Below are 19,404 nucleotides of genomic sequence, written 5' to 3'. Positions count from 1 at the left end.
GACTAATTTTATTTTATGTTTACATAGAAATGAATATTTTTCTTCTTTTGAGCATTTTTGGTGTATTCTTTAGTAAGTTTTCAGAGCCAACTCACACTAAATCTGCCTTTTAAACTGTTGAAAGGCTTGAGCGGTACAAGGTTTCAAGTTAAGATGACTTCACATCAGATTTTTAAATTTTAGTGAGGCCTGAAATTTTGAAGGTATCTCAGAAGTTGTGGCTGAGTTGTTAAAGCGATGGACTTGAAATCCATTGGGATCTCCCTGCGCATTCAATCATTGCCAACTATGTCAATTTCCAAGTAGGTTTTTTGATGATTATCTGAGTAGATCAATGCACACCTTCCTTAGTTTATCCCCCAAAAAGTTGTTTCATATCTCTGGACTGGATTTGGAGAACCAACCTGCGGGCATCTAAAGATCTTATTTTGATTAACTGGCCTGGCCCATTATCACATGTGAATCACACTGCTAATCAAAAGATGAGACCTCGTACGATCAGGTAAGAGGTGCTTCTCCATCTCTCATCTAGTTGCCACAAATGTCAGGTATGGTTGATAGATTGGAACATGTGCTTTGCTTTGCACCGATTCTACTTATATTATCTCTCGGGTGGAATCTTTTACCACACAGTGAAAAATCTTTAGCAACTTCTGGATGAGCAGCTTTCTAGCAGTTTAAGTTTTGCAATTATTTTCCTCTCCTTTTTCCTGGTAACAGAGCTGGCACAGTTTTCATAAACAATTTTAAAACTGTCCTGATTGTGATACTGTGGAATTCTAGGCACACTTGTAGATTAAAAGTGGAGGAGATATTAATTTATGATGGTGTATTAAATGTAGATTTGTACTGCAGCTTTAAAGCCAGTTTCACCATCATGCATGATTTCCTTAATGTGTTCCCTTCTCCATTTTCACCACAAGAAAATCTAGAGTAGTAAGCTACATGTGTGGTTCCATGGTGTAATGGTTAGCACTCTGAATCCAGCGATCTGAGTTCAAATCTCAGTGGAACCTGTAAGTTTCATCTTTAGCATTATAATTTCTACTATGTTCAACTTTTAGAATAAAACTTGAAACTTGATTTGAATGGTGCAAGAATCCATGGAATCCTATAAAATTGACTTCAGGAAACAAAATTCTTATCTTGTATGTTACACCAAGCAACTATATTCTATGACTTGTGTAAATGTTCCCATGATTTTTAATTCGGGTGGGAAAATCTGATGATGATTTCAAATCAAAGTGGCTTTAGAAAACGTCAGCTTATTTTCCTGAATTTTCTTTTCTCTTGTTTTTTCCAAAATTATCTATAATGTTTTATTGAGGAATTTTTTGGCAATTTAAAAACAATTGTTTAGTCCATCAGTTGAGTATGTTCTTGTGGCTTATTTGTAGGTGACAAAAGGAACTAGAAGTCACTAAGAGACTTTAAAGTGTCTTTCTAAGCTTCTAGTTGACTTGAATTTTATTACGGAAGGTATTCGAAGCAAAAAAATCAAATGGAAATTGACATAGTCACTTTACCGTTTTGGAAACTTTATGCAGTTAAAAGATGCTCAAAACGACTGAAAATACGAAGACTAATTTTATTTTATGTTTACATAGAAATGAATATTTTTCTTCTTTTGAGCTTTTTTGGTGTATTCTTTAGTAAGTTTTCAGAGCCAACTCACACTAAATCTGCCTTTTAAACTGTTGAAAGGCTTGAGCGGTACAAGGTTTCAAGTTAATATGACTTCACATCAGATTTTTAAATTTTAGTGAGGCCTGAAATTTTGAAGGTATCTCAGAAGTTGTGGCTGAGTTGTTAAAGCGATGGACTTGAAATCCATTGGGATCTCCCTGCGCATTCAATCATTGCCAACTATGTCAATTTCCAAGTAGGTTTTTTGATGATTATCTGAGTAGATCAATGCACACCTTCCTTAGTTTATCCCCCAAAAAGTTGTTTCATATCTCTGGACTGGATTTGGAGAACCAACCTGCGGGCATCTAAAGATCTTATTTTGATTAACTGGCCTGGCCCATCATCACATGTGAATCACACTGCTAATCAAAAGATGAGACCTCGTACGATCAGGTAAGAGGTGCTTCTCCATCTCTCATCTAGTTGCCACAAATGTCAGGTATGGTTGATAGATTGGAACATGTGCTTTGCTTTGCACCGATTCTACTTATATTATCTCTCGGGTGGAATCTTTTACCACACAGTGAAAAATCTTTAGCAACTTCTGGATGAGCAGCTTTCTAGCAGTTTAAGTTTTGCAATTATTTTCCTCTCCTTTTTCCTGGTAACAGAGCTGGCACAGTTTTCATAAACAATTTTAAAACTGTCCTGATTGTGATACTGTGGAATTCTAGGCACACTTGTAGATTAAAAGTGGAGGAGATATTAATTTATGATGGTGTATTAAATGTAGATTTGTACTGCAGCATTAAAGCCAGTTTCACCATCATGCATGATTTCCTTAATGTGTTCCCTTCTCCATTTTCACCACAAGAAAATCTAGAGTAGTAAGCTCTAATTAGCATACCACACATGTGTGGTTAGCTATAATTAGCATTATAATTTCTACTATGTTCAACTTTTAGAATGAAACTTGAAACTTAAAAACTTGAAACTTGATTTGAATGGTGCAAGAATCCATGGAATCCTATAAAATTGACTAAAGGAAACAAAATTCTTATCTTGTATGTTACACCAAGCAACAATATTCTATGACTTGTGGAAATGTTCCCATGATTTTTAATTCTGGTGGGAAAATCTGATGATGATTTCAAATCAAAATGGCTTTAGGAAACGCCAGCTTATTTTCCTGAATTTTCTTTTCTCTTGTTTTTTCCAAAATTATCTATAATGTTTTATTGAGGAATTTTTTGGCAATTTAAAAACAATTGTTTAGTCCATCAGTTGAGTATGTTCTTGTGGCTTTTTTGTAGGTGACAAAAGGAACTAGAAGTCACTAAGAGACTTTAAAGTGTCTTTCTAAGCTTCTAGTTGACTTGAATTTTATTACGGAAGGTATTCGAAGCAAAAAAATCAAATGGAAATTGACATAGTCACTTTACCGTTTTGGAAACTTTATGCAGTTAAAAGATGCTCAAAACGACTGAAAATACGAAGACTAATTTTATTTTATGTTTACATAGAAATGAATATTTTTCTTCTTTTGAGCTTTTTTGGTGTATTCTTTAGTAAGTTTTCAGAGCCAACTCACACTAAATCTGCCTTTTAAACTGTTGAAAGGCTTGAGCGGTACAAGGTTTCAAGTTAAGATGACTTCACATCAGATTTTTAAATTTTAGTGAGGCCTGAAATTTTGAAGGTATCTCAGAAGTTGTGGCTGAGTTGTTAAAGCGATGGACTTGAAATCCATTGGGATCTCCCTGCGCATTCAATCATTGCCAACTATGTCAATTTCCAAGTAGGTTTTTTGATGATTATCTGAGTAGATCAATGCACACCTTCCTTAGTTTATCCCCCAAAAAGTTGTTTCATATCTCTGGACTGGATTTGGAGAACCAACCTGCGGGCATCTAAAGATCTTATTTTGATTAACTGGCCTGGCCCATCATCACATGTGAATCACACTGCTAATCAAAAGATGAGACCTCGTACGATCAGGTAAGAGGTGCTTCTCCATCTCTCATCTAGTTGCCACAAATGTCAGGTATGGTTGATAGATTGGAACATGTGCTTTGCACCGATTCTACTTATATTATCTCTGGGGTGGAATCTTTTACCACACAGTGAAAAATCTTTAGCAACTTCTGGATGAGCAGCTTTCTAGCAGTTTAAGTTTTGCAATTATTTTCCTCTCCTTTTTCCTGGTAACAGAGCTGGCACAGTTTTCATAAACAATTTTAAAACTGTCCTGATTGTGATACTGTGGAATTCTAGGCACACTTGTAGATTAAAAGTGGAGGAGATATTAATTTATGATGGTGTATTAAATGTAGATTTGTACTGCACTTTAAAGCCAGTTTCACCATCATGCATGATTTCCTTAATGTGTTCCCTTCTCCATTTTCACCACAAGAAAATCTAGAGTAGTCAGCTACATGTGTGGCTCCATGGTGTAATGGTTAGCACTCTGGACTCTGAATCCAGTGATCTGAGTTCAAATTTCAGTGGAACCTGTAAGTTTCATCTTTAGCATTATAATTTCTACTATGTTCAACTTTTAGAATGAAACTTGAAACTTAAAAACTTGAAACTTGATTTGAATGGTGCAAGAATCCATGGAATCCTATAAAATTGACTAAAGGAAACAAAATTGTTATCTTGTATGTTACACCAAGCAACAATATTCTATGACTTGTGGAAATGTTCCCATGATTTTTAATTCTGGTGGGAAAATCTGATGATGATTTCAAATCAAAATGGCTTTAGGAAACGCCAGCTTATTTTCCTGAATTTTCTTTTCTCTTGTTTTTTCCAAAATTATCTATAATGTTTTATTGAGGAATTTTTTGGCAATTTAAAAACAATTGTTTAGTCCATCAGTTGAGTATGTTCTTGTGGCTTTTTTGTAGGTGACAAAAGGAACTAGAAGTCACTAAGAGACTTTAAAGTGTCTTTCTAAGCTTCTAGTTGACTTGAATTTTATTACGGAAGGTATTCGAAGCAAAAAAATCAAATGGAAATTGACATAGTCACTTTACCGTTTTGGAAACTATGCAGTTAAAAGATGCTCAAAACGACTGAAAATACGAAGACTAATTTTATTTTATGTTTACATAGAAATGAATATTTTTCTTCTTTTGAGCTTTTTTGGTGTATTCTTTAGTAAGTTTTCAGAGCCAACTCACACTAAATCTGCCTTTTAAACTGTTGAAAGGCTTGAGCGGTACAAGGTTTCAAGTTAAGATGACTTCAAATCAGATTTTTAAATTTTAGTGAGGCCTGAAATTTTGAAGGTATCTCAGAAGTTGTGGCTGAGTTGTTAAAGCGATGGACTTGAAATCCATTGGGATCTCCCTGCGCATTCAATCATTGCCAACTATGTCAATTTCCAAGTAGGTTTTTTGATGATTATCTGAGTAGATCAATGCACACCTTCCTTAGTTTATCCCCCAAAAAGTTGTTTCATATCTCTGGACTGGATTTGGAGAACCAACCTGCGGGCATCTAAAGATCTTATTTTGATTAACTGGCCTGGCCCATCATCACATGTGAATCACACTGCTAATCAAAAGATGAGACCTCGTACAATCAGGTAAGAGGTGCTTCTCCATCTCTCATCTAGTTGCCACAAATGTCAGGTATGGTTGATAGATTGGAACATGTGCTTTGCACCGATTCTACTTATATTATCTCTGGGGTGGAATCTTTTACCACACAGTGAAAAATCTTTAGCAACTTCTGGATGAGCAGCTTTCTAGCAGTTTAAGTTTTGCAATTATTTTCCTCTCCTTTTTCCTGGTAACAGAGCTGGCACAGTTTTCATAAACAATTTTAAAACTGTCCTGATTGTGATACTGTGGAATTCTAGGCACACTTGTAGATTAAAAGTGGAGGAGATATTAATTTATGATGGTGTATTAAATGTAGATTTGTACTGCAGCATTAAAGCCAGTTTCACCATCATGCATGATTTCCTTAATGTGTTCCCTTCTCCATTTTCACCACAAGAAAATCTAGAGTAGTAAGCTACCTGTGTGGTTCCATGGTGTAATGGTTAGCACTCTGGACTCTGAATCCATCGATTTGAGTTCAAATCTCAGTGGAACCTGTAAGTTTCATCTTTAGCATTATAATTTCTACTATGTTCAACTTTTAGAATGAAACTTGAAACTTAAAAACTTGAAACTTGATTTGAATGGTGCAAGAATCCATGGAATCCTATAAAATTGACTAAAGGAAACAAAATTCTTATCTTGTATGTTACACCAAGCAACAATATTCTATGACTTGTGGAAATGTTCCCATGATTTTTAATTCTGGTGGGAAAATCTGATGATGATTTCAAATCAAAATGACTTTAGGAAACGCCAGCTTATTTTCCTGAATTTTCTTTTCTCTTGTTTTTTCCAAAATTATCTATAATGTTTTATTGAGGAATTTTTTGGCAATTTAAAAACAATTGTTTAGTCCATCAGTTGAGTATGTTCTTGTGGCTTTTTTGTAGGTGACAAAAGGAACTAGAAGTCACTAAGAGACTTTAAAGTGTCTTTCTAAGCTTCTAGTTGACTTGAATTTTATTACGGAAGGTATTCGAAGCAAAAAAATCAAATGGAAATTGACATAGTCACTTTACCGTTTTGGAAACTTTATGCAGTTAAAAGATGCTCAAAACGACTGAAAATACGAAGACTAATTTTATTTTATGTTTACATAGAAATGAATATTTTTCTTCTTTTGAGCTTTTTTGGTGTATTCTTTAGTAAGTTTTCAGAGCCAACTCACACTAAATCTGCCTTTTAAACTGTTGAAAGGCTTGAGCGGTACAAGGTTTCAAGTTGAGATGACTTCACATCAGATTTTTAAATTTTAGTGAGGCCTGAAATTTTGAAGGTATCTCAGAAGTTGTGGCTGAGTTGTTAAAGCGATGGACTTGAAATCCATTGGGATCTCCCTGCGCATTCAATCATTGCCAACTATGTCAATTTCCAAGTAGGTTTTTTGATGATTATCTGAGTAGATCAATGCACACCTTCCTTAGTTTATCCCCCAAAAAGTTGTTTCATATCTCTGGACTGGATTTGGAGAACCAACCTGCGGGCATCTAAAGATCTTATTTTGATTAACTGGCCTGGCCCATCATCACATGTGAATCACACTGCTAATCAAAAGATGAGACCTCGTACGATCAGGTAAGAGGTGCTTCTCCATCTCTCATCTAGTTGCCACAAATGTCAGGTATGGTTGATAGATTGGAACATGTGCTTTGCTTTGCACCGATTCTACTTATATTATCTCTCAGGTGGAATCTTTTACCACACAGTGAAAAATCTTTAGCAACGTCTGGATGAGCAGCTTTCTAGCAGTTTAAGTTTTGCAATTATTTTCCTCTCCTTTTTTCCTGGTAACAGAGCTGGCACAGTTTTCATAACCATTTTTAAAACTGTCCTGATTGTGATACTGTGGAATTCTAGGCACACTTGTAGATTAAAAGTGGAGGAGATATTAATTTATGATGGTGTATTAAATGTAGATTTGTACTGCAGCTTTAAAGCCAGTTTCACCATCATGCATGATTTCCTTAATGTGTTCCCTTCTCCATTTTCACCACAAGAAAATCTAGAGTAGTAAGCTACATGTGTGGTTCCATGGTGTAATGGTTTGCACTCTGGACTCTGAATCCAGCGATCTGAGTTCAAATCTCAGTGGAACCTGTAAGTTTCATCTTTAGCATTATAATTTCTACTATGTTCAACTTTTATAATGAAACTTGAAACTTTGAAACTTTATTTGAATGGTGCAAGAATCCATGGAATCCTATAAAATTGACTTCAGGAAACAAAATTCTTATCTTGTATGTTACACCAAGCAACTATATTCTATGACTTGTGTAAATGTTCCCATGATTTTTAATTCGGGTGGGAAAATCTGATGATGATTTCAAATCAAAATGGCTTTAGAAAACGCCAGCTTATTTTCCTGAATTTTCTTTTCTCTTGTTTTTTCCAAAATTATCTATAATGTTTTATTGAGGAATTTTTTGGCAATTTAAAAACAATTGTTTAGTCCATCAGTTGAGTATGTTCTTGTGGCTTTTTTGTAGGTGACAAAAGGAACTAGAAGTCACTAAGAGACTTTAAAGTGTCTTTCTAAGCTTCTAGTTGACTTGAATTTTATTACGGAAGGTATTCGAAGCAAAAAAATCAAATGGAAATTGACATAGTCACTTTACCGTTTTGGAAACTTTATGCAGTTAAAAGATGCTCAAATCGACTGAAAATACGAAGACTAATTTTATTTTATGTTTACATAGAAATGAATATTTTTCTTCTTTTGAGCATTTTTGGTGTATTCTTTAGTAAGTTTTCAGAGCCAACTCACACTAAATCTGCCTTTTAAACTGTTGAAAGGCTTGAGCGGTACAAGGTTTCAAGTTAAGATGACTTCACATCAGATTTTTAAATTTTAGTGAGGCCTGAAATTTTGAAGGTATCTCAGAAGTTGTGGCTGAGTTGTTAAAGCGATGGACTTGAAATCCATTGGGATCTCCCTGCGCATTCAATCATTGCCAACTATGTCAATTTCCAAGTAGGTTTTTTGATGATTATCTGAGTAGATCAATGCACACCTTCCTTAGTTTATCCCCCAAAAAGTTGTTTCATATCTCTGGACTGGATTTGGAGAACCAACCTGCGGGCATCTAAAGATCTTATTTTGATTAACTGGCCTGGCCCATTATCACATGTGAATCACACTGCTAATCAAAAGATGAGACCTCGTACGATCAGGTAAGAGGTGCTTCTCCATCTCTCATCTAGTTGCCACAAATGTCAGGTATGGTTGATAGATTGGAACATGTGCTTTGCTTTGCACCGATTCTACTTATATTATCTCTCGGGTGGAATCTTTTACCACACAGTGAAAAATCTTTAGCAACTTCTGGATGAGCAGCTTTCTAGCAGTTTAAGTTTTGCAATTATTTTCCTCTCCTTTTTCCTGGTAACAGAGCTGGCACAGTTTTCATAAACAATTTTAAAACTGTCCTGATTGTGATACTGTGGAATTCTAGGCACACTTGTAGATTAAAAGTGGAGGAGATATTAATTTATGATGGTGTATTAAATGTAGATTTGTACTGCAGCTTTAAAGCCAGTTTCACCATCATGCATGATTTCCTTAATGTGTTCCCTTCTCCATTTTCACCACAAGAAAATCTAGAGTAGTAAGCTACATGTGTGGTTCCATGGTGTAATGGTTAGCACTCTGAATCAAGCGATCTGAGTTCAAATCTCAGTGGAACCTGTAAGTTTCATCTTTAGCATTATAATTTCTACTATGTTCAACTTTTAGAATGAAACTTGAAACTTAAAAACTTGAAACTTGATTTGAATGGTGCAAGAATCCATGGAATCCTATAAAATTGACTAAAGGAAACAAAATTCTTATCTTGTATGTTACACCAAGCAACAATATTCTATGACTTGTGGAAATGTTCCCATGATTTTTAATTCTGGTGGGAAAATCTGATGATGATTTCAAATCAAAATGGCTTTAGGAAACGCCAGCTTATTTTCCTGAATTTTCTTTTCTCTTGTTTTTTCCAAAATTATCTATAATGTTTTATTGAGGAATTTTTTGGCAATTTAAAAACAATTGTTTAGTCCATCAGTTGAGTATGTTCTTGTGGCTTTTTTGTAGGTGACAAAAGGAACTAGAAGTCACTAAGAGACTTTAAAGTGTCTTTCTAAGCTTCTAGTTGACTTGAATTTTATTACGGAAGGTATTCGAAGCAAAAAAATCAAATGGAAATTGACATAGTCACTTTACCGTTTTGGAAACTTTATGCAGTTAAAAGATGCTCAAAACGACTGAAAATACGAAGACTAATTTTATTTTATGTTTACATAGAAATGAATATTTTTCTTCTTTTGAGCTTTTTTGGTGTATTCTTTAGTAAGTTTTCAGAGCCAACTCACACTAAATCTGCCTTTTAAACTGTTGAAAGGCTTGAGCGGTACAAGGTTTCAAGTTAAGATGACTTCACATCAGATTTTTAAATTTTAGTGAGGCCTGAAATTTTGAAGGTATCTCAGAAGTTGTGGCTGAGTTGTTAAAGCGATGGACTTGAAATCCATTGGGATCTCCCTGCGCATTCAATCATTGCCAACTATGTCAATTTCCAAGTAGGTTTTTTGATGATTATCTGAGTAGATCAATGCACACCTTCCTTAGTTTATCCCCCAAAAAGTTGTTTCATATCTCTGGACTGGATTTGGAGAACCAACCTGCGGGCATCTAAAGATCTTATTTTGATTAACTGGCCTGGCCCATCATCACATGTGAATCACACTGCTAATCAAAAGATGAGACCTCGTACGATCAGGTAAGAGGTGCTTCTCCATCTCTCATCTAGTTGCCACAAATGTCAGGTATGGTTGATAGATTGGAACATGTGCTTTGCTTTGCACCGATTCTACTTATATTATCTCTCAGGTGGAATCTTTTACCACACAGTGAAAAATCTTTAGCAACTTCTGGATGAGCAGCTTTCTAGCAGTTTAAGTTTTGCAATTATTTTCCTCTCCTTTTTTCCTGGTAACAGAGCTGGCACAGTTTTCATAACCATTTTTAAAACTGTCCTGATTGTGATACTGTGGAATTCTAGGCACACTTGTAGATTAAAAGTGGATGAGATATTAATTTATGATGGTGTATTAAATGTAGATTTGTACTGCAGCTTTAAAGCCAGTTTCACCATCATGCATGATTTCCTTAATGTGTTCCCTTCTCCATTTTCACCACAAGAAAATCTAGAGTAGTAAGCTACATGTGTGGTTCCATGGTGTAATGGTTTGCACTCTGGACTCTGAATCCAGCGATCTGAGTTCAAATCTCAGTGGAACCTGTAAGTTTCATCTTTAGCATTATAATTTCTACTATGTTCAACTTTTATAATGAAACTTGAAACTTTGAAACTTTATTTGAATGGTGCAAGAATCCATGGAATCCTATAAAATTGACTTCAGGAAACAAAATTCTTATCTTGTATGTTACACCAAGCAACTATATTCTATGACTTGTGTAAATGTTCCCATGATTTTTAATTCGGGTGGGAAAATCTGATGATGATTTCAAATCAAAATGGCTTTAGAAAACGCCAGCTTATTTTCCTGAATTTTCTTTTCTCTTGTTTTTTCCAAAATTATCTATAATGTTTTATTGAGGAATTTTTTGGCAATTTAAAAACAATTGTTTAGTCCATCAGTTGAGTATGTTCTTGTGGCTTTTTTGTAGGTGACAAAAGGAACTAGAAGTCACTAAGAGACTTTAAAGTGTCTTTCTAAGCTTCTAGTTGACTTGAATTTTATTACGGAAGGTATTCGAAGCAAAAAAATCAAATGGAAATTGACATAGTCACTTTACCGTTTTGGAAACTTTATGCAGTTAAAAGATGCTCAAAACGACTGAAAATACGAAGACTAATTTTATTTTATGTTTACATAGAAATGAATATTTTTCTTCTTTTGAGCATTTTTGGTGTATTCTTTAGTAAGTTTTCAGAGCCAACTCACACTAAATCTGCCTTTTAAACTGTTGAAAGGCTTGAGCGGTACAAGGTTTCAAGTTAAGATGACTTCACATCAGATTTTTAAATTTTAGTGAGGCCTGAAATTTTGAAGGTATCTCAGAAGTTGTGGCTGAGTTGTTAAAGCGATGGACTTGAAATCCATTGGGATCTCCCTGCGCATTCAATCATTGCCAACTATGTCAATTTCCAAGTAGGTTTTTTGATGATTATCTGAGTAGATCAATGCACACCTTCCTTAGTTTATCCCCCAAAAAGTTGTTTCATATCTCTGGACTGGATTTGGAGAACCAACCTGCGGGCATCTAAAGATCTTATTTTGATTAACTGGCCTGGCCCATTATCACATGTGAATCACACTGCTAATCAAAAGATGAGACCTCGTACGATCAGGTAAGAGGTGCTTCTCCATCTCTCATCTAGTTGCCACAAATGTCAGGTATGGTTGATAGATTGGAACATGTGCTTTGCTTTGCACCGATTCTACTTATATTATCTCTCGGGTGGAATCTTTTACCACACAGTGAAAAATCTTTAGCAACTTCTGGATGAGCAGCTTTCTAGCAGTTTAAGTTTTGCAATTATTTTCCTCTCCTTTTTCCTGGTAACAGAGCTGGCACAGTTTTCATAAACAATTTTAAAACTGTCCTGATTGTGATACTGTGGAATTCTAGGCACACTTGTAGATTAAAAGTGGAGGAGATATTAATTTATGATGGTGTATTAAATGTAGATTTGTACTGCAGCTTTAAAGCCAGTTTCACCATCATGTATGATTTCCTTAATGTGTTCCCTTCTCCATTTTCACCACAAGAAAATCTAGAGTAGTAAGCTACATGTGTGGTTCCATGGTGTAATGGTTAGCACTCTGAATCAAGCGATCTGAGTTCAAATCTCAGTGGAACCTGTAAGTTTCATCTTTAGCATTATAATTTCTACTATGTTCAACTTTTAGAATGAAACTTGAAACTTAAAAACTTGAAACTTGATTTGAATGGTGCAAGAATCCATGGAATCCTATAAAATTGACTAAAGGAAACAAAATTCTTATCTTGTATGTTACACCAAGCAACAATATTCTATGACTTGTGGAAATGTTCCCATGATTTTTAATTCTGGTGGGAAAATCTGATGATGATTTCAAATCAAAATGGCTTTAGGAAACGCCAGCTTATTTTCCTGAATTTTCTTTTCTCTTGTTTTTTCCAAAATTATCTATAATGTTTTATTGAGGAATTTTTTGGCAATTTAAAAACAATTGTTTAGTCCATCAGTTGAGTATGTTCTTGTGGCTTTTTTGTAGGTGACAAAAGGAACTAGAAGTCACTAAGAGACTTTAAAGTGTCTTTCTAAGCTTCTAGTTGACTTGAATTTTATTACGGAAGGTATTCGAAGCAAAAAAATCAAATGGAAATTGACATAGTCACTTTACCGTTTTGGAAACTATGCAGTTAAAAGATGCTCAAAACGACTGAAAATACGAAGACTAATTTTATTTTATGTTTACATAGAAATGAATATTTTTCTTCTTTTGAGCTTTTTTGGTGTATTCTTTAGTAAGTTTTCAGAGCCAACTCACACTAAATCTGCCTTTTAAACTGTTGAAAGGCTTGAGCGGTACAAGGTTTCAAGTTAAGATGACTTCACATCAGATTTTTAAATTTTAGTGAGGCCTGAAATTTTGAAGGTATCTCAGAAGTTGTGGCTGAGTTGTTAAAGCGATGGACTTGAAATCCATTGGGATCTCCCTGCGCATTCAATCATTGCCAACTATGTCAATTTCCAAGTAGGTTTTTTGATGATTATCTGAGTAGATCAATGCACACATTCCTTAGTTTATCCCCCAAAAAGTTGTTTCATATCTCTGGACTGGATTTGGAGAACCAACCTGCGGGCATCTAAAGATCTTATTTTGATTAACTGGCCTGGCCCATCATCACATGTGAATCACACTGCTAATCAAAAGATGAGACCTCGTACGATCAGGTAAGAGGTGCTTCTCCATCTCTCATCTAGTTGCCACAAATGTCAGGTATGGTTGATAGATTGGAACATGTGCTTTGCTTTGCACCGATTCTACTTATATTATCTCTCAGGTGGAATCTTTTACCACACAGTGAAAAATCTTTAGCAACTTCTGGATGAGCAGCTTTCTAGCAGTTTAAGTTTTGCAATTATTTTCCTCTCCTTTTTTCCTGGTAACAGAGCTGGCACAGTTTTCATAACCATTTTTAAAACTGTCCTGATTGTGATACTGTGGAATTCTAGGCACACTTGTAGATTAAAAGTGGATGAGATATTAATTTATGATGGTGTATTAAATGTAGATTTGTACTGCAGCTTTAAAGCCAGTTTCACCATCATGCATGATTTCCTTAATGTGTTCCCTTCTCCATTTTCACCACAAGAAAATCTAGAGTAGTAAGCTACATGTGTGGTTCCATGGTGTAATGGTTTGCACTCTGGACTCTGAATCCAGCGATCTGAGTTCAAATCTCAGTGGAACCTGTAAGTTTCATCTTTAGCATTATAATTTCTACTATGTTCAACTTTTAGAATGAAACTTTGAAACTTGGTGCAAGAATCCATGGAATCCTATAAAATTGACTTCAGGAAACAAAATTCTTATCTTGTATGTTACACCAAGCAACTATATTCTATGACTTGTGTAAATGTTCCCATGATTTTTAATTCGGGTGGGAAAATCTGATGATGATTTCAAATCAAAATGGCTTTAGGAAACGCCAGCTTATTTTCCTGAATTTTCTTTTCTCTTGTTTTTTCCAAAATTATCTATAATGTTTTATTGAGGAATTTTTTGGCAATTTAAAAACAATTGTTTAGTCCATCAGTTGAGTATGTTCTTGTGGCTTTTTTGTAGGTGACAAAAGGAACTAGAAGTCACTAAGAGACTTTAAAGTGTCTTTCTAAGCTTCTAGTTGACTTGAATTTTATTACGGAAGGTATTCGAAGCAAAAAAATCAAATGGAAATTGACATAGTCACTTTACCGTTTTGGAAACTTTATGCAGTTAAAAGATGCTCAAAACGACTGAAAATACGAAGACTAATTTTATTTTATGTTTACATAGAAATGAATATTTTTCTTCTTTTGAGCTTTTTTGGTGTATTCTTTAGTAAGTTTTCAGAGCCAACTCACACTAAATCTGCCTTTTAAACTGTTGAAAGGCTTGAGCGGTACAAGGTTTCAAGTTAAGATGACTTCACATCAGATTTTTAAATTTTAGTGAGGCCTGAAATTTTGAAGGTATCTCAGAAGTTGTGGCTGAGTTGTTAAAGCGATGGACTTGAAATCCATTGGGATCTCCCTGCGCATTCAATCATTGCCAACTATGTCAATTTCCAAGTAGGTTTTTTGATGATTATCTGAGTAGATCAATGCACACCTTCCTTAGTTTATCCCCCAAAAAGTTGTTTCATATCTCTGGACTGGATTTGGAGAACCAACCTGCGGGCATCTAAAGATCTTATTTTGATTAACTGGCCTGGCCCATCATCACATGTGAATCACACTGCTAATCAAAAGATGAGACCTCGTACGATCAGGTAAGAGGTGCTTCTCCATCTCTCATCTAGTTGCCACAAATGTCAGGTATGGTTGATAGATTGGAACATGTGCTTTGCTTTGCACCGATTCTACTTATATTATCTCTCGGGTGGAATCTTTTACCACACAGTGAAAAATCTTTAGCAACTTCTGGATGAGCAGCTTTCTAGCAGTTTAAGTTTTGCAATTATTTTCCTCTCCTTTTTCCTGGTAACAGAGCTGGCACAGTTTTCATAAACAATTTTAAAACTGTCCTGATTGTGATACTGTGGAATTCTAGGCACACTTGTAGATTAAAAGTGGAGGAGATATTAATTTATGATGGTGTATTAAATGTAGATTTGTACTACAGCATTAAAGCCAGTTTCACCATCATGCATGATTTCCTTAATGTGTTCCCTTCTCCATTTTCACCACAAGAAAATCTAGAGTAGTAAGCTCTAATTAGCATACCACACATGTGTGGTTAGCTATAATTAGCATTATAATTTCTACTATGTTCAACTTTTAGAATGAAACTTGAAACTTAAAAACTTGAAACTTGATTTGAATGGTGCAAGAATCCATGGAATCCTATAAAATTGACTAAAGGAAACAAAATTCTTATCTTGTATGTTACACCAAGCAACAATATTCTATGACTTGTGGAAATGTTCCCATGATTTTTAATTCTGGTGGGAAAATCTGATGATGATTTCAAATCAAAATGGCTTTAGGAAACGCCAGCTTATTTTCCTGAATTTTCTTTTCTCTTGTTTTTTCCAAAATTATCTATAATGTTTTATTGAGGAATTTTTTGGCAATTTAAAAACAATTGTTTAGTCCATCAGTTGAGTATGTTCTTGTGGCTTTTTTGTAGGTGACAAAAGGAACTAGAAGTCACTAAGAGACTTTAAAGTGTCTTTCTAAGCTTCTAGTTGACTTGAATTTTATTACGGAAGGTATTCGAAGCAAAAAAATCAAATGGAAATTGACATAGTCACTTTACCGTTTTGGAAACTTTATGCAGTTAAAAGATGCTCAAAACGACTGAAAATACGAAGACTAATTTTATTTTATGTTTACATAGAAATGAATATTTTTCTTCTTTTGAGCTTTTTTGGTGTATTCTTTAGTAAGTTTTCAGAGCCAACTCACACTAAATCTGCCTTTTAAACTGTTGAAAGGCTTGAGCGGTACAAGGTTTCAAGTTAAGATGACTTCACATCAGATTTTTAAATTTTAGTGAGGCCTGAAATTTTGAAGGTATCTCAGAAGTTGTGGCTGAGTTGTTAAAGCGATGGACTTGAAATCCATTGGGATCTCCCTGCGCATTCAATCATTGCCAACTATGTCAATTTCCAAGTAGGTTTTTTGATGATTATCTGAGTAGATCAATGCACACCTTCCTTAGTTTATCCCCCAAAAAGTTGTTTCATATCTCTGGACTGGATTTGGAGAACCAACCTGCGGGCATCTAAAGATCTTATTTTGATTAACTGGCCTGGCCCATCATCATATGTGAATCACACTGCTAATCAAAAGATGAGACCTCGTACGATCAGGTAAGAGGTGCTTCTCCATCTCTCATCTAGTTGCCACAAATGTCAGGTATGGTTGATAGATTGGAACATGTGCTTTGCACCGATTCTACTTATATTATCTCTGGGGTGGAATCTTTTACCACACAGTGAAAAATCTTTAGCAACTTCTGGATGAGCAGCTTTCTAGCAGTTTAAGTTTTGCAATTATTTTCCTCTCCTTTTTCCTGGTAACAGAGCTGGCACAGTTTTCATAAACAATTTTAAAACTGTCCTGATTGTGATACTGTGGAATTCTAGGCACACTTGTAGATTAAAAGTGGAGGAGATATTAATTTATGATGGTGTATTAAATGTAGATTTGTACTGCACTTTAAAGCCAGTTTCACCATCATGCATGATTTCCTTAATGTGTTCCCTTCTCCATTTTCACCACAAGAAAATCTAGAGTAGTCAGCTACATGTGTGGCTCCATGGTGTAATGGTTAGCACTCTGGACTCTGAATCCAGTTATCTGAGTTCAAATTTCAGTGGAACCTGTAAGTTTCATCTTTAGCATTATAATTTCTACTATGTTCAACTTTTAGAATGAAACTTAAAAACTTGAAACTTGATTTGAATGGTGCAAGAATCCATGGAATCCTATAAAATTGACTAAAGGAAACAAAATTCTTATCTTGTATGTTACACCAAGCAACAATATTCTATGACTTGTGGAAATGTTCCCATGATTTTTAATTCTGGTGGGAAAATCTGATGATGATTTCAAATCAAAATGGCTTTAGGAAACGCCAGCTTATTTTCCTGAATTTTCTTTTCTCTTGTTTTTTCCAAAATTATCTATAATGTTTTATTGAGGAATTTTTTGGCAATTTAAAAACAATTGTTTAGTCCATCAGTTGAGTATGTTCTTGTGGCTTTTTTGTAGGTGACAAAAGGAACTAGAAGTCACTAAGAGACTTTAAAGTGTCTTTCTAAGCTTCTAGTTGACTTGAATTTTATTACGGAAGGTATTCGAAGCAAAAAAATCAAATGGAAATTGACATAGTCACTTTACCGTTTTGGAAACTATGCAGTTAAAAGATGCTCAAAACGACTGAAAATACGAAGACTAATTTTATTTTATGTTTACATAGAAATGAATATTTTTCTTCTTTTGAGCTTTTTTGGTGTATTCTTTAGTAAGTTTTCAGAGCCAACTCACACTAAATCTGCCTTTTAAACTGTTGAAAGGCTTGAGCGGTACAAGGTTTCAAGTTAAGATGACTTCACATCAGATTTTTAAATTTTAGTGAGGCCTGAAATTTTGAAGGTATCTCAGAAGTTGTGGCTGAGTTGTTAAAGCGATGGACTTGAAATCCATTGGGATCTCCCTGCGCATTCAATCATTGCCAACTATGTCAATTTCCAAGTAGGTTTTTTGATGATTATCTGAGTAGATCAATGCACACCTTCCTTAGTTTATCCCCCAAAAAGTTGTTTCATATCTCTGGACTGGATTTGGAGAACCAACCTGCGGGCATCTAAAGATCTTATTTTGATTAACTGGCCTGGCCCATCATCACATGTGAATCACACTGCTAATCAAAAGATGAGACCTCGTACGATCAGGTAAGAGGTGCTTCTCCATCTCTCATCTAGTTGCCACAAATGTCAGGTATGGTTGATAGATTGGAACATGTGCTTTGCTTTGCACCGATTCTACTTATATTATCTCTGGGGTGGAATCTTTTACCACACAGTGAAAAATCTTTAGCAACTTCTGGATGAGCAGCTTTCTAGCAGTTTAAGTTTTGCAATTATTTTCCTCTCCTTTTTCCTGGTAACAGAGCTGGCACAGTTTTCATAAACAATTTTAAAACTGTCCTGATTGTGATACTGTGGAATTCTAGGCACACTTGTAGATTAAAAGTGGAGGAGATATTAATTTATGATGGTGTATTAAATGTAGATTTGTACTGCACTTTAAAGCCAGTTTCACCATCATGCATGATTTCCTTAATGTGTTCCCTTCTCCATTTTCACCACAAGAAAATCTAGAGTAGTCAGCTACATGTGTGGCTCCATGGTGTAATGGTTAGCACTCTGGACTCTGAATCCAGTGATCTGAGTTCAAATTTCAGTGGAACCTGTAAGTTTCATCTTTAGCATTATAATTTCTACTATGTTCAACTTTTAGAATGAAACTTAAAAACTTGAAACTTGATTTGAATGGTGCAAGAATCCATGGAATCCTATAAAATTGACTAAAGGAAACAAAATTCTTATCTTGTATGTTACACCAAGCAACAATATTCTATGACTTGTGGAAATGTTCCCATGATTTTTAATTCTGGTGGGAAAATCTGATGATGATTTCAAATCAAAATGGCTTTAGGAAACGCCAGCTTATTTTCCTGAATTTTCTTTTCTCTTGTTTTTTCCAAAATTATCTATAATGTTTTATTGAGGAATTTTTTGGCAATTTAAAAACAATTGTTTAGTCCATCAGTTGAGTATGTTCTTGTGGCTTTTTTGTAGGTGACAAAAGGAACTAGAAGTCACTAAGAGACTTTAAAGTGTCTTTCTAAGCTTCTAGTTGACTTGAATTTTATTACGGAAGGTATTCGAAGCAAAAAAATCAAATGGAAATTGACATAGTCACTTTACCGTTTTGGAAACTATGCAGTTAAAAGATGCTCAAAACGACTGAAAATACGAAGACTAATTTTATTTTATGTTTACATAGAAATGAATATTTTTCTTCTTTTGAGCTTTTTTGGTGTATTCTTTAGTAAGTTTTCAGAGCCAACTCACACTAAATCTGCCTTTTAAACTGTTGAAAGGCTTGAGCGGTACAAGGTTTCAAGTTAAGATGACTTCACATCAGATTTTTAAATTTTAGTGAGGCCTGAAATTTTGAAGGTATCTCAGAAGTTGTGGCTGAGTTGTTAAAGCGATGGACTTGAAATCCATTGGGATCTCCCTGCGCATTCAATCATTGCCAACTATGTCAATTTCCAAGTAGGTTTTTTGATGATTATCTGAGTAGATCAATGCACACCTTCCTTAGTTTATCCCCCAAAAAGTTGTTTCATATCTCTGGACTGGATTTGGAGAACCAAC

The 19,404-nt window shown here is 34.9% G+C and overlaps 6 non-coding genes across 6 annotated transcripts; all 6 read left to right on the top strand.

Moving 5' to 3' along the window:
* Nucleotides 1-4,070: 4,070 nt before the first annotated feature.
* On the top strand, nt 4,071-4,142 carry TRNAQ-CUG (transfer RNA glutamine (anticodon CUG)). The gene has a single exon. It is a non-coding gene; the product is annotated as a tRNA-Gln (tRNA).
* Nucleotides 4,143-5,665: 1,523 nt separating this feature from the next.
* On the top strand, nt 5,666-5,737 carry TRNAQ-CUG (transfer RNA glutamine (anticodon CUG)). Its single transcript has one exon. It is a non-coding gene; the product is annotated as a tRNA-Gln (tRNA).
* Nucleotides 5,738-7,268: 1,531 nt separating this feature from the next.
* On the top strand, nt 7,269-7,340 carry TRNAQ-CUG (transfer RNA glutamine (anticodon CUG)). The gene has a single exon. It is a non-coding gene; the product is annotated as a tRNA-Gln (tRNA).
* A 3,119-nt stretch (nt 7,341-10,459) lies between these two features.
* TRNAQ-CUG (transfer RNA glutamine (anticodon CUG)) lies at nt 10,460-10,531 on the top strand. Its single transcript has one exon. It is a non-coding gene; the product is annotated as a tRNA-Gln (tRNA).
* Nucleotides 10,532-13,648: 3,117 nt separating this feature from the next.
* TRNAQ-CUG (transfer RNA glutamine (anticodon CUG)) lies at nt 13,649-13,720 on the top strand. The gene has a single exon. It is a non-coding gene; the product is annotated as a tRNA-Gln (tRNA).
* Nucleotides 13,721-18,358: 4,638 nt separating this feature from the next.
* TRNAQ-CUG (transfer RNA glutamine (anticodon CUG)) lies at nt 18,359-18,430 on the top strand. Its single transcript has one exon. It is a non-coding gene; the product is annotated as a tRNA-Gln (tRNA).
* The last annotated feature ends 974 nt before the right edge of the window (nt 18,431-19,404 follow it).

This window comes from Dendrobates tinctorius, unplaced genomic scaffold (genome assembly GCF_039654945.1).
Source record: "Dendrobates tinctorius isolate UK_male_01 unplaced genomic scaffold, ASM3965494v1 ptg000047l, whole genome shotgun sequence".
Classification (NCBI taxonomy): domain Eukaryota; kingdom Metazoa; phylum Chordata; class Amphibia; order Anura; family Dendrobatidae; genus Dendrobates; species Dendrobates tinctorius.
Note: the sequence above shows the minus strand (reverse complement) of the source record. Positions and strands in the feature narration are given on the sequence as shown.